Source organism: Sceloporus occidentalis, unplaced genomic scaffold (genome assembly GCF_023333645.1).
Source record: "Sceloporus occidentalis isolate IW3139 unplaced genomic scaffold, rSceOcc1.0.p SCAF_1, whole genome shotgun sequence".
Taxonomy (NCBI): Eukaryota; Metazoa; Chordata; class Lepidosauria; order Squamata; family Phrynosomatidae; genus Sceloporus; species Sceloporus occidentalis.
The window spans coordinates 163,252,574-163,264,077 of record NW_028316981.1 but is presented as its reverse complement, the minus strand read 5'-3'; positions in this window follow the sequence as shown (position 1 = coordinate 163,264,077).

Sequence of the window (11,504 nt, the reverse complement as noted above, 5' to 3'; positions counted from 1 at the left end):
ATCCCCCTCACTGTTAAATACCCGTCTGGTCCACATACTTGCCAACCTCTCAAAATGCTGCTTCCAATGTATCTTAATTTCAGGACATTTTAGGTTATCTTAGAGGCTAACAAATGCATTACAGTATAAGGTTTTCTAGACTGTAGCTCACTTCAGCACTTCAGCAAAATACATACATATATACTGGAACTATACTGGTTATGACCTGGGGTATGGATCATAGAATCATATAATGGGAAGAGACCACAAGGGCCATCAGTCTGTGGAGCTTATCGCATGAGGCTTGGGTAACACAAATGGAGCGGAACAGAAGGGAGCAGGAAGGGAATGGAATGGGGAAATCACACATATTACCCCACGAGAGAATGCCTCCGATGCTGCCGGAAGTCCTCAATCCGTTCCCCAACCGTCCCACAGCAGCCATTTTCAAGAACTATTCAGAATCGTTCTTGAAAATCGGCTGCTGTGGGACGGTTGGGGAACGGATTAGGGACTTCCGGTGGCATCGGCGGTGTTCTCCCATGCGGTAATAGGCATGATTTCCCCATTCTGTTTCCTTCCCGCTTCCTTCCATTCCACTCCATTTGCATTCCCCAAGCCCCATGCGATAAGCTCCCAAGCCCCTGCCATGCAGTAACGAACAATCAATGGCTGGTACAGATATTTATGTTATGAAGAAGTTAAAATGAATGTAGATTTTAACAATTGTTATATGAGATGTGTCTTATTGAGAATATAGAATAGGTACAAACCCACATTGTGCCAGAAAATGTCTTCATGGGTATCAGCACAAGAAGCTTTCTGTGGACGAGAAACAACAGACAAATTAAAATGGCAAAGGTATAAAGATATGTTGGACAGTTGCCAATATATAATAAAAATGAAAGAGCAGCTGTGATGGAGGGGCATAGTTTTCAATGGTTCTTTTACCTGCAGTTATTTGAAAGATTTAAGATGCTCAAAATTGGCCTTGAACAAAATAAATCAGAGTTTTAATTGTAATTATGTACAAATGATAAATAGGTGATTAGTAAAGCATATAAATTTTATTTAAAATTTCATATGGAGGACGAACACATGAAAATTGTGTGATAAAATGGGTTAAGAACTTTTGATATAATATACAAATGGAACAAAGTGAAAGGATGTGGTCAAAAGGCTTGAAATTTGCTTTATGTTATGATCTGAAAGAGAATGTCTATAAAATGATGTATCATTGATATATGACACCAGAGAAATGGTCTAGGGTGTATAAGGGAACATTCAAATGTATATTGGAAGTGTGAACAACAAGAAGAGACATTTTACTATATGTGGTGGATTTGTGGAAAGGCCAAAATGTACTGGGTGCAAATACATATATTTATGCAGAGAATCCTAAAATAATATTCGATTAAAACCCAAACTGTTGCTTCTGGGATTGATGGATAAGCAATGGATGGAGAATATTTAAATATATGATTACAGCAGCAAAATTATTATATGCACAGGGATGGAAGAGTATCAAGTTCCTACTAAAGAAGAATGATTGCTAAAGACGAGTGAGACAGCAGAGATGAACAAATTATCTTACTTTGAGGCTTATTGCATTGGTTATTAAATCAATTTACCTTTATTCAGTTTAAAGCTGAATTCAGGTAGCATCCTGATCTTATCAGATTTTTTTTATGCCAAATCTGCCACCTAAATACAGCTGGGGTCTATCCCTGCTTTCAGAACCACTCTGCCAGCCATTTTCTTAAATCAGAAAACAGCTGGCTCCAAAAAGAGCTAAGAGAAGCAGCTCTGGAAGTGGGGATGGACCTGGGCTGTATTTGGGCGGCAGATTCAGTGGCAAAAAATGTTGGATAAGATCAGGATGCCGCCCAAATTCAGCTTTAAATCAGATAGAGGTAAATAGATTTAATAACCAATGCAATAAGCCTCTATCACTAAAGAAAAATCATTAGTAACATTTTTTTTTTTAAAGACTGGAAATCCCCGATGGAATGTTGGAGAAAAAAATGAGGATGAAGTGGTGTCTGTTGATACTGAAAATTAATGCTATGAGTTGATTAATAGAAGAAATGTAATATCTAGTTTATATAGAGAGACAGAGGATTGAAGGGGAGAGAAATATATAATTACATAAAAGATAGATGGAATTTATCTTTATATATTTTAGTAGTTTGTCTTCCAGATTTCTTGCCTTTTCTTTTCTTCTTGTATGCATTTTATTTTTGTTCTTTGCTGCACTGATTTCTTTTTATGAACCTTGTTCAATTTTTATTGTACAGTGGGCCCTTGGTTTTCACTGGGGTTTGGTTCCAGGACCTTCCATGGATACCAAAATCTGTGGATGCTCAGATCCCATTATATATAATGGGGTAGTAAAATTGTATCTCATATATAAAATGTCAAAATCAAGGTTTGCTTTTTGGAATTTATATATTTTAAAAAATATTTTCACGATATGGATGCCTGAATCTGTGGATGAAGAATCAGTGGATACAGAGGGCTGACTGTATGCAGAAAATGTTTTATAAAAATATTTTCTAAAAGAGTACATATGAATTCAGGATGCAATTGAAGACAATCAAACATGAATATAGGTGATGGGATGTCATTAAAAAACTGTAATTAACTTCAATTAATTTTGTCTTTTAAAATAATAATAAAAAAAGCCTTCAGCTTGGCCAGGTGACTTGCAGATAGACACACCATATCTCCTCTTCCCCCAATGGCAGTGATTTTTTTTTTCCATTTGAAAAAGGATGTCAAGGTTTTTAAATACAATTAAGCACAGTAGATGATAGAACAGGGTGGGGGAGAGAAAGAAAATCAGATGGTTATGAATGAATGTATGCTCTGTGAATGAAGTTCTGTAAACACCATCATTTAAGGAAGGCACTAGCACCTGTTCTAATTACTATAATAGTACGTTACACTGGTATTTTGTAATTTCCGAATATTAAATCTGAATTGATGTTTACGATGCCCCTTTAAAGTGCTCTCTAACCAGGTATACCTCATTCACCCCTTGTGTGAAGGACTTAGATGTTAATTAAAATGCTCCAAGGGGAAAGGACTTCTCTCTGACAAAAGAGAAGGTGATGAAGGCTTGGCCATATCCCATCCTCTTGTTATATCTCCTTCCCTTTTGCCTCTGGTGGCTCCTAAGTACTATTCTGTGCCCTTAGCTTCTGAGTGTATACTCAGCAAGAAGCTGTTGCCAGTTGCCAGCACCTCCTTAAACAATGTGCTGGTACAATATTCACTTTTATAAACATTTGTTTATTATGGACCCACTTTAGTTTTTTAAGTGTGATACTGAAGGCAATTAAGGTGCACTGCTAAAGAAAAGTCTTCTGTAAAGTGCCCCTTTCAGCCTCTGATTAAAAAGTGCATTCATACTTGGACACTGTTATTATAGCTGGCCGAAAGGAAGCGATGCTGCTTACCTTAGGAAAGGAGAACATTAAATCCCCCTCCAGGTGTTGTTGGACTACAACACCTGTCCTACTTCACCCTTGGTTGTGATAGCTAGGCTGATGGGACAACAATGGCAGGATCACACATTCCCCAGCTGTGATGTATAGTGATGGCTGGTGGTTTCCATATCAGGGGTGAAGTCAATCCACTCTGGGTTTTACTCCAGACTTTAAAGGATCTCTCCATGATGCTGAATCTATTTGACATCATAGGATTGGGGATGTTTAGTCTAGAGAAGGGAAAGTTAAGAGGTAATATGATAGCCCTGTTTAAATATTTGAAGGGATGTCATATTGAGGAAGGAACAAGCTTGTTTTCTGCTGCTCCAGAGACTAGGACACAGAATAATGGATGCAAGCTACAGGAAAAGATATTCCACCTAAACATTAGGAGGAACTTCCTGACAGTAAGGGCTGTTCAACAGTGGAACACACTCCCTCAGAGTGTAGTGGAGTCTCATTCCTTGTAGGTCTTTAAACAGAGGCTGGATGGCCATCTGCCAGGGATGCTTTGATTGAAAGTTCCTGCATGGCAGAATGGAGTTGCACTGGATGGCCATTGGGGTCTCTTCCAACTCTACGATTCTATGATTCCATGCCCTGGATTGTTCTTTTTAAATAAAGAACCCAGTTGGAATAATACTGGAAGCAAATTCACCACATTTCTGCTTGACCTCCTCTGCTGATGTATTCTCTCTCCATGGCTGCACATGGATAACCTTGATCAGGTAAGCCATATGGAAGTGTTCATCCTCTTTTTCAGGGTCCACACTCAAATAGTGCTCCATAGTAGAGGTGCTCTTCTTCATACTGTCACTCTTTGCATGGATTAGGGTTAGACTAGCTTTAGATCAGAGGTGAACAACCTGTGATCTTCCAAGTGTAATACATGGAGAGAGCAACAGGGAATGAGGGAAGGCCTAGCATGCCCCCCTTCCTCCATGTTCAGATCAACATTTTTTAAAAAAGCTTCAGTGAACTCAAGATACGATTCAGATGGAGAAATGTGGTTTAGTCTTCCTTGTTGTCCTTGTTACAAATGGTTGATTGGCGCTAATGATGATCTAAGTAAGGCTATATATGGAAAATAGCAGCTACTGGGTTTCAGAGAAGCTGAGCCATTAAGGTCAGTGGTTGTGATGCATTTGATGGAACTATGATATGAACACTATGGATACTTTCACACGGCTTACCACGCTGAAATCGTTGGCTAAACACTTCAGAAGCATGGCGGTGTGGTAGCTGGTCGCACTTCTGAAGCGTCATTGAGGCATTCCCTGCCTCTCCCAGTGACAAAGCATTCGTGCAGCAGCCATTTCTTTAATAACGGAACTTCCATTATTAAAGAAATGGCTGCTCCATGAATGCTTTTATGGGAGAGGCGAGGGGATGCGCTTCAGTGATGCTTTAGAATTGCGACTGACTACCACACCTCCACGCTTCTGAAGCATTTAGCCAATGATTTCAGCATGCTATGTGCCTCTGTGTGAAAATACCCTATGTGTGCAACAGAGTTTACCCATATTTTTCTATGGGTTGTGGAATACTGTTTTTGGGAGCTAGCATGCCATAGTGGTTAGAATGGGACTAAGGAAAACTAGCCCACCAATGGCACTGTCTTTTCATCTTGGTGGGATTATGTGTTTCAGTGAGGAAGGGAGCTATGCTGATGGCAGTGGTGCTGCTGGTCGGGTCTCCCATGTCAGACAAGCTTTTGCTGGGAAGCCATGCTAAATGTGCCAAATAGCTACTGGACAGCAACAGTAGTGGGGGGTGAGACTGATGGAGGATCTCTCAGAGACAATGACAGTGGTACCCTTTCAGGCTTCTGCTCACTTTTGCTTTGTCCTCCTTACTCTTTGGGAAATGCCTTGCATCTTGATGTTGTGGGCCTTCCAGTTGTTTCTGACTTTTGAGGACCCTAAGGCAACCCTGTTACAGGATTTTCTGGGCAAGATTTGTTCTAAGTGGGTTTACGTTTGCCTTCCTTTGAGGCTGAGATTGTGTGACTTGCCCAAGCTCACCCATTGAGTTTTCATGGCTGACTGGGAATTCAAACCCTGGTCTTCCAGTGTCCATGTCCAATGCTCAAACCACTTCTACACCAAGCTGGCTCTTGCATTAGGGTGTCTCTGTAAATGAGAACCAACATGGTGTAGTGGTTTGAGCATTGGACTATGACTATGGAGACCAGGGTTCCAATCCCCACTCAGCCATGGAAATCCATTGGGCGACCTTGGGAAAATCACACTCTCTCAGGAAGGCAAAGAAAATCCCCTCTGAACAAATCTTGCTGAGAAAACCCTGTGACAGCTTTACCTTAGCGTCACCATATGTTGGAAATGACTTAAAGGCACACAGCACCAGTGAAAACAATGGCGACAATGGCAACAACAACAGATGAGCATAACCATTTTATATGGTACAATTAATTCTGCATCTTCTATTTGTTAGCACAACTATATATTTTTTAAAAAATTGGAGTGTGTGGAGCTCACTCTGACTTCAAACTGACCTCCTAGTGGACCCACCGTTTCTCCAAAGTGAGGAGACCAGGTAGGCAACTTGCATAGAAGGAGGCAGGATCCTTAGAAATAATATACATGGAAATTACCCAAAAGTAGCTTGAAAGTTGCTAATCAGGGAGCCATCACCTCCAAAACTAACACAATGCTGACTATTTGCTCTTAGTTTCACACTTGATGTGCCGGTGATCAAATCAACAACCCACCCATTTACTTGTTTGTCTTCCTGATTGTGTCAGACCCAACTGCATAGACCAGGCCACCCTACACCTCAGCTTAACAAAGCCCAGGCAATCAAACACCTTTGTCTAGGCTTCGGCCAACCCATTAAGCTCATCGAAAGAGGCTAGATTTCGCCTATAAGAATCCCTAGATTTGCCCACTCAGGTGTGCTACTTTCAGAATACAGTTTGGCTCCATGCCAGACTGAACTCTGATTTTTATCTTCCTCGGCCAACACTCCCCCCCCCCCACATTCCAGCAGTCATGTCTCATCCATCATCCACTTCAGCACTGGATTCCCAGAGAAGCCTTCGAAAGTGAGTATCATCCGTAGTTCTGCCTCACAATCTTTTCCACTCTCCCACCTTTACTTTCATTAAGTTTCTAGTGTGTGTGTGTGTGCTCATTACTGTATGTGTGTTCCCCTTTTAATAAATATTTGGACTTTAATTGGAGAAGCCTGTCTCCACGTCATCTCTTAAGGGATTATTTGGTCCTTTGGTATTCACTAAGGGACACGGTCTTGTGAGAGCGTTGTTACTCCTCCCTCTCAGCAATTTGAGCTAACCAGAAATTCCCCTAATCAGAAACTTCCTAACATATTCTTATGTTTGTATAACCTCAGTTTGTTGTTGTTTTGTTGTTAGTCATGTTCAATGAGCTCTGTAATTTCATGGGATAATTATAAGTACCCAAACCTGGTAGAACAAGCAAAGGATTTTCTTCCAAGTACAGCTAATCATATGGAGCAGCTGCACGAAGCGAAGTTGTCAATGAATTTTCCTTTCAGCTGATTTATGACATGTTCCCACATGTTATTTTCCTGTCCTCCCAGTTCAGTAATGAAGTACATAACTCAAATCATGGAATGTGCAGCCCATTTCCTGAACAGGCTTCTACTCTTCTTCTAGAACACTCCGGTGTGTTCTATGTTGAAACTTAATTAGCTAGGTAGACTGGAAGAATGCAAGGCCAATGTCAGAAAGCAGATACAGGAACAAAAGCTAACAAGCATAGCAGACAGGCTAATTGGCACATATTGTGCATATCCCACTGTGTTCTGAGCCAATAGTTCTTCATGAAGGAGCTTCACGGGCTTGTGGTGTGTCATGTGGATCATCAGCTTGCAGCCTCATTAGGCACTGAACTACACAAAAGGCTCAAATGCAGAAAGCCTCTAGAATCCCCAGCCTGAATTTCCCTTGATATTTTGGACTGAAGCTTTCTTCACTCCTGAACAAGCTGCCTGGGAGCAGTTGTCTCACAAAACATAGGTACCAAGGGATGATTAATAAAATAGGCATCTCTCCCTGCACCCAGCAATATCCCAAGGAATTATGCTAGTGTTGCTTTCCTTGGAGATTTCGGTTGGCCCAAATGTTGACAAGTTGTTTTTGAAAAACAAAGAGTCTTGCATCACTTTAAAGGCTAACACTTTTTATTGCACTCAAACTTTATGGGCTCCTACAGCCCATGCCAGCAGCTCTATACTTTTAGTAGTGGTGGAAGAGAAAAAGGATGAAATCCTTGCTCACCTCATTTCAAAATGGTAACTCTCCTCACCCTAAAATGACTAGAATCCTACCCTGCTCTGAAAAAGTCATGCTGGCACTCAGTTTTTAGACACTCATATGTCCCATCCTGAAATTAAAAAAATAAAACAAGACCAAATATGTAGTTTGGTCCAAGGCACCAGACAGGAATGGCCAGGGGGTCTTTTCCAGCAGAATAATTTTTTCAAGGCCTAACTGGAGATGCTAAGGATTGAGCATGGAAGCTTCAGTTCACAAAACATTGAGCTATGGCTCTTCCCGTGTTGTCCTTTGCACACATTCATTAAGCAAATACATGCATTATTCTTTCAAACTCTACTTCAAAACAAACTGGCACATCTGTGCGGAAATAGGTGTAATTGGTAGCTGTTGATTTAGGACTTGCAGAGTTAGTATGACAACAAGAAGTTCATAACCTCTGACATTTCACAGATGAAAATTGGGATACACGTGGTAAGTAACATCAGAGTGTGGTCAAGATGGCAGAATGTATTAAGGGAGATCAGACAAGGTAGAAGAGATTGCAGCATGTTGTTTTTGCTCAAACCTCCTGGAAAGGCCAAATTCTGCCACTCCCCCTCTCCTCCCCTTTCCTCTCCTCTGTGCAAACCACTTTTGCAGTGTTAACTCAGTTTGCAGCAATTGAATTAAGATCCAAGGACAACGAGGGAAAGTGGGAGGAGTTGAAACTGGGACATTTTAAAAGCAGCTGAAAAAGTAAAAGACAACAGTGGGTTAAACAGGACTGTCCATGCCAAATTTGGACAGCTGGGGCTGTTCAAGTTGGAAAAGGAAAACAATCTGTGAAAGCCATCATCTTCATACACTGCCTCCAGCTCTCCCTGAATGCAGGCGGTTGCAGTTAGAAGCAGAATCCTAATTTAGATGAAACTTAGACCAGAATCTAGTTGTTGTAATGTGCTGTGTATGTAATGATACCATCAAGAGGGAAAAGGGCATAGGTGCATTGCCATAAAGGGAGTAAAGGACCGGCTGTTCAGAATTGGGCAGTTTTACTTGCCTTCCTTTGCCACCACTGTGCAAACCTGGAAAAATGGCAACTAATATACTGCCCCACAGTCTTACCCCACAAGGTGGTAGGAGGGGGTAAAGTTTATGCATATGAAAGCTGGTATGCTCAAAATTGTTCTTTCACAAATAGTGCAAATCCCTTACAATGTTCTAGAACAGTGGTTCTAAATGTTTGGTCCTCCAGATGCTTTATACTTCAGCTACCAGAATTCCTGACACTTGGCCAAGTAAATAAGGTCTTCTGGGATTTGAAATCCAAAACACCTGTACAGCCAACTTTGGGAAATACTGCTCTAGAACAATGGAACACAGAAGCCGAAACACTGGACATTAAGGGTTGTTGTTTTTTTAAAAAGATAGTGCTGAGACCTCTTCTGGAACAGAAAAATTTAAAAGGCATATTTGGTCTAGTTGTCTTTTTGTTTCAGGGTGGGGCATAAGAGTGTTTGAAAACTGGTGTTCCGTACTAGCACTATTTTTCAGAAGAAGGTAGGATTCTAGTCATTTTAGGGTAAGGAGGGTTAACATTTTTGAAATGAGGAAAGCAAGGATTTCCTCTACCACTTCTAAAATGATAGGGCTGCTGGCATGGGCTATGTAGTCCACAAAGTTCATGTGCAATAAAAAAGGTTAGCCTTTAAAATGATGCAAGACTCTTTGTTTTTACACAACAACCTGTCAAGATTTGGGCCAACCTAAAGCTCCAAGGAAATCAATACTAGCATCATCCCTTGGGGCTTTGCTTGGGGTGGGGAGAGATGGCTGTTCTAATAACCATCTTTTGGTTTCCATGTTTTATGAGACAAAACCCACAATGAATGTAGAATGCTGCCCTTCCACATAGTTGATGTAGGGTTGTATGCACAAAACTCAACATTTCTGATTTCACACAAATCTTGTGTATGTACAAATGATACACCGTATAACCTCTGTGAGATCTTATGGGGAATATGAGTGTGACTAACCACCAGAATCCAGCCATATCTATGTATGTCAGGCTGGCCTACCATTAAACAAAGAGGTGCAGCTTCTTTAGGCAGCAGATTGAAGGAGGCAGAAAGCTATAAAGTGGCCTTGTGAAGCTGGGGCTCTGTGTTCCATGCAACCTCTGCTGTGCCATCTAAGCCAGTCTATTGCTCTCGGATGTGATTCCAAAAGATGGAACCATGGCTACTAAAGTTAAATCATACTGTTATAATTGTCTGGTTTGAAAAAGCTACAGTTGTCTGATATGGCAGCTTCTTATTATGTTCTGTATTTGTTTTAAATATGGTTTTTTAAATTTATTTTATTGGCATGCAAACCTATCTGGGCAAACAAGTAAAATAAAATAAAATAAAATAAATTCCTACCATATTGCCAGACAAACCACTTTTTATGCAAGCTACATAGCTGGTGCTTTCTCCCATTTGTAGTCTGTTTTTGCTTTTGTCTAGGGCTGATCACGTTCTGTTACTTCTTAAGTGCCATCCAATGTGCTTTGACTTCTGGCTTTGACTATTAGGGACACCCAAGAGAGACCCTGCTATTACCAGCCCTGCTCAAGCCTTGCAAACTCAAAAACATGGTTTCCTAACTAAGGCTTTATCCACAATGCAGAAATAATTCAGTGTGACACCACTTTAGCTGTCATGTCCCAATGTTAGGGAATTTTAGGCATTGTAATCTGACAAGACATTTAGTCTTATCTATCAGAGAGCTGTGGTGTAACAACAAATTATGATTCTCCGAATTCCATAGCACTGAGCCATGCCAGTTAAACTAAAGTGGTATCAAACTGGATTATTTCCGCAGCACAGATGCAGCCTGAGTCAGTCCACTTCTAATGTGATCATCTTTTCCCCCACTTCCTTCAACATTTCCCAACTATATCACTAGGTGTCTGTAATGGCAGCTTCTGTTGTCACCTTGGGAAGTACTTGTGTGTTGTCAGTGGAGATCAGTCTTTGTTGTTGTCTCTTTCTTTACCCTCAATTTTCTGAAATACTCTCATTTGAAAACACATACACACACACACACACACACACACACACACACACACACAATAACCCATCTAAAATAAAATTAAAAAGAAAACCCAAACCCTCCCAAAGCCATCCACATGCTCACAAAGAGGCAGCATCATGTTTAATTAAAAGCAACCTTCCCCTGGGGCCCTTTCACACTACACAATTATAGTACAATGGTTCCACTTTAATTGCCATGGCTGCATCCTGTAGAATCCTGGTTGTGTAGAATCTTAATTGTGTGGTATGAAAGGTCCTCTGCTTTCAAAACACAGAAGAAATATTTCCTCCAGATTATTTTATAGGCTCAAAATCACCTTCCAGTCCCCACACAAACACTCACAGAGGAATTTAAAAATGTGACATGGTTCACAGACAGATACAACTGAAGGAATATACGGACAGAAGCCCATAAGAAGAGTCCTACTGGAGCAGATTGGAGGCCTATGTAATCTAGCATTTTATTTCTACAGCAACCAACCAGTTGCTCCAGTGGAAAGCATATGAGTACAACCGTCCCCTCCATCTTGTGTTTCCCACATGGTAATAGTGATCACAAGGATAAAAGCTCAGGGACAATATTGGAAATCACGGCTAAATCATTACAATTGCATCCATGGATTGACTAAAGGAGGTCTTCTTAACTACTGTGGGACAAGTACATAACTGAGGATAACTGGGGCCACATTGTGTAGG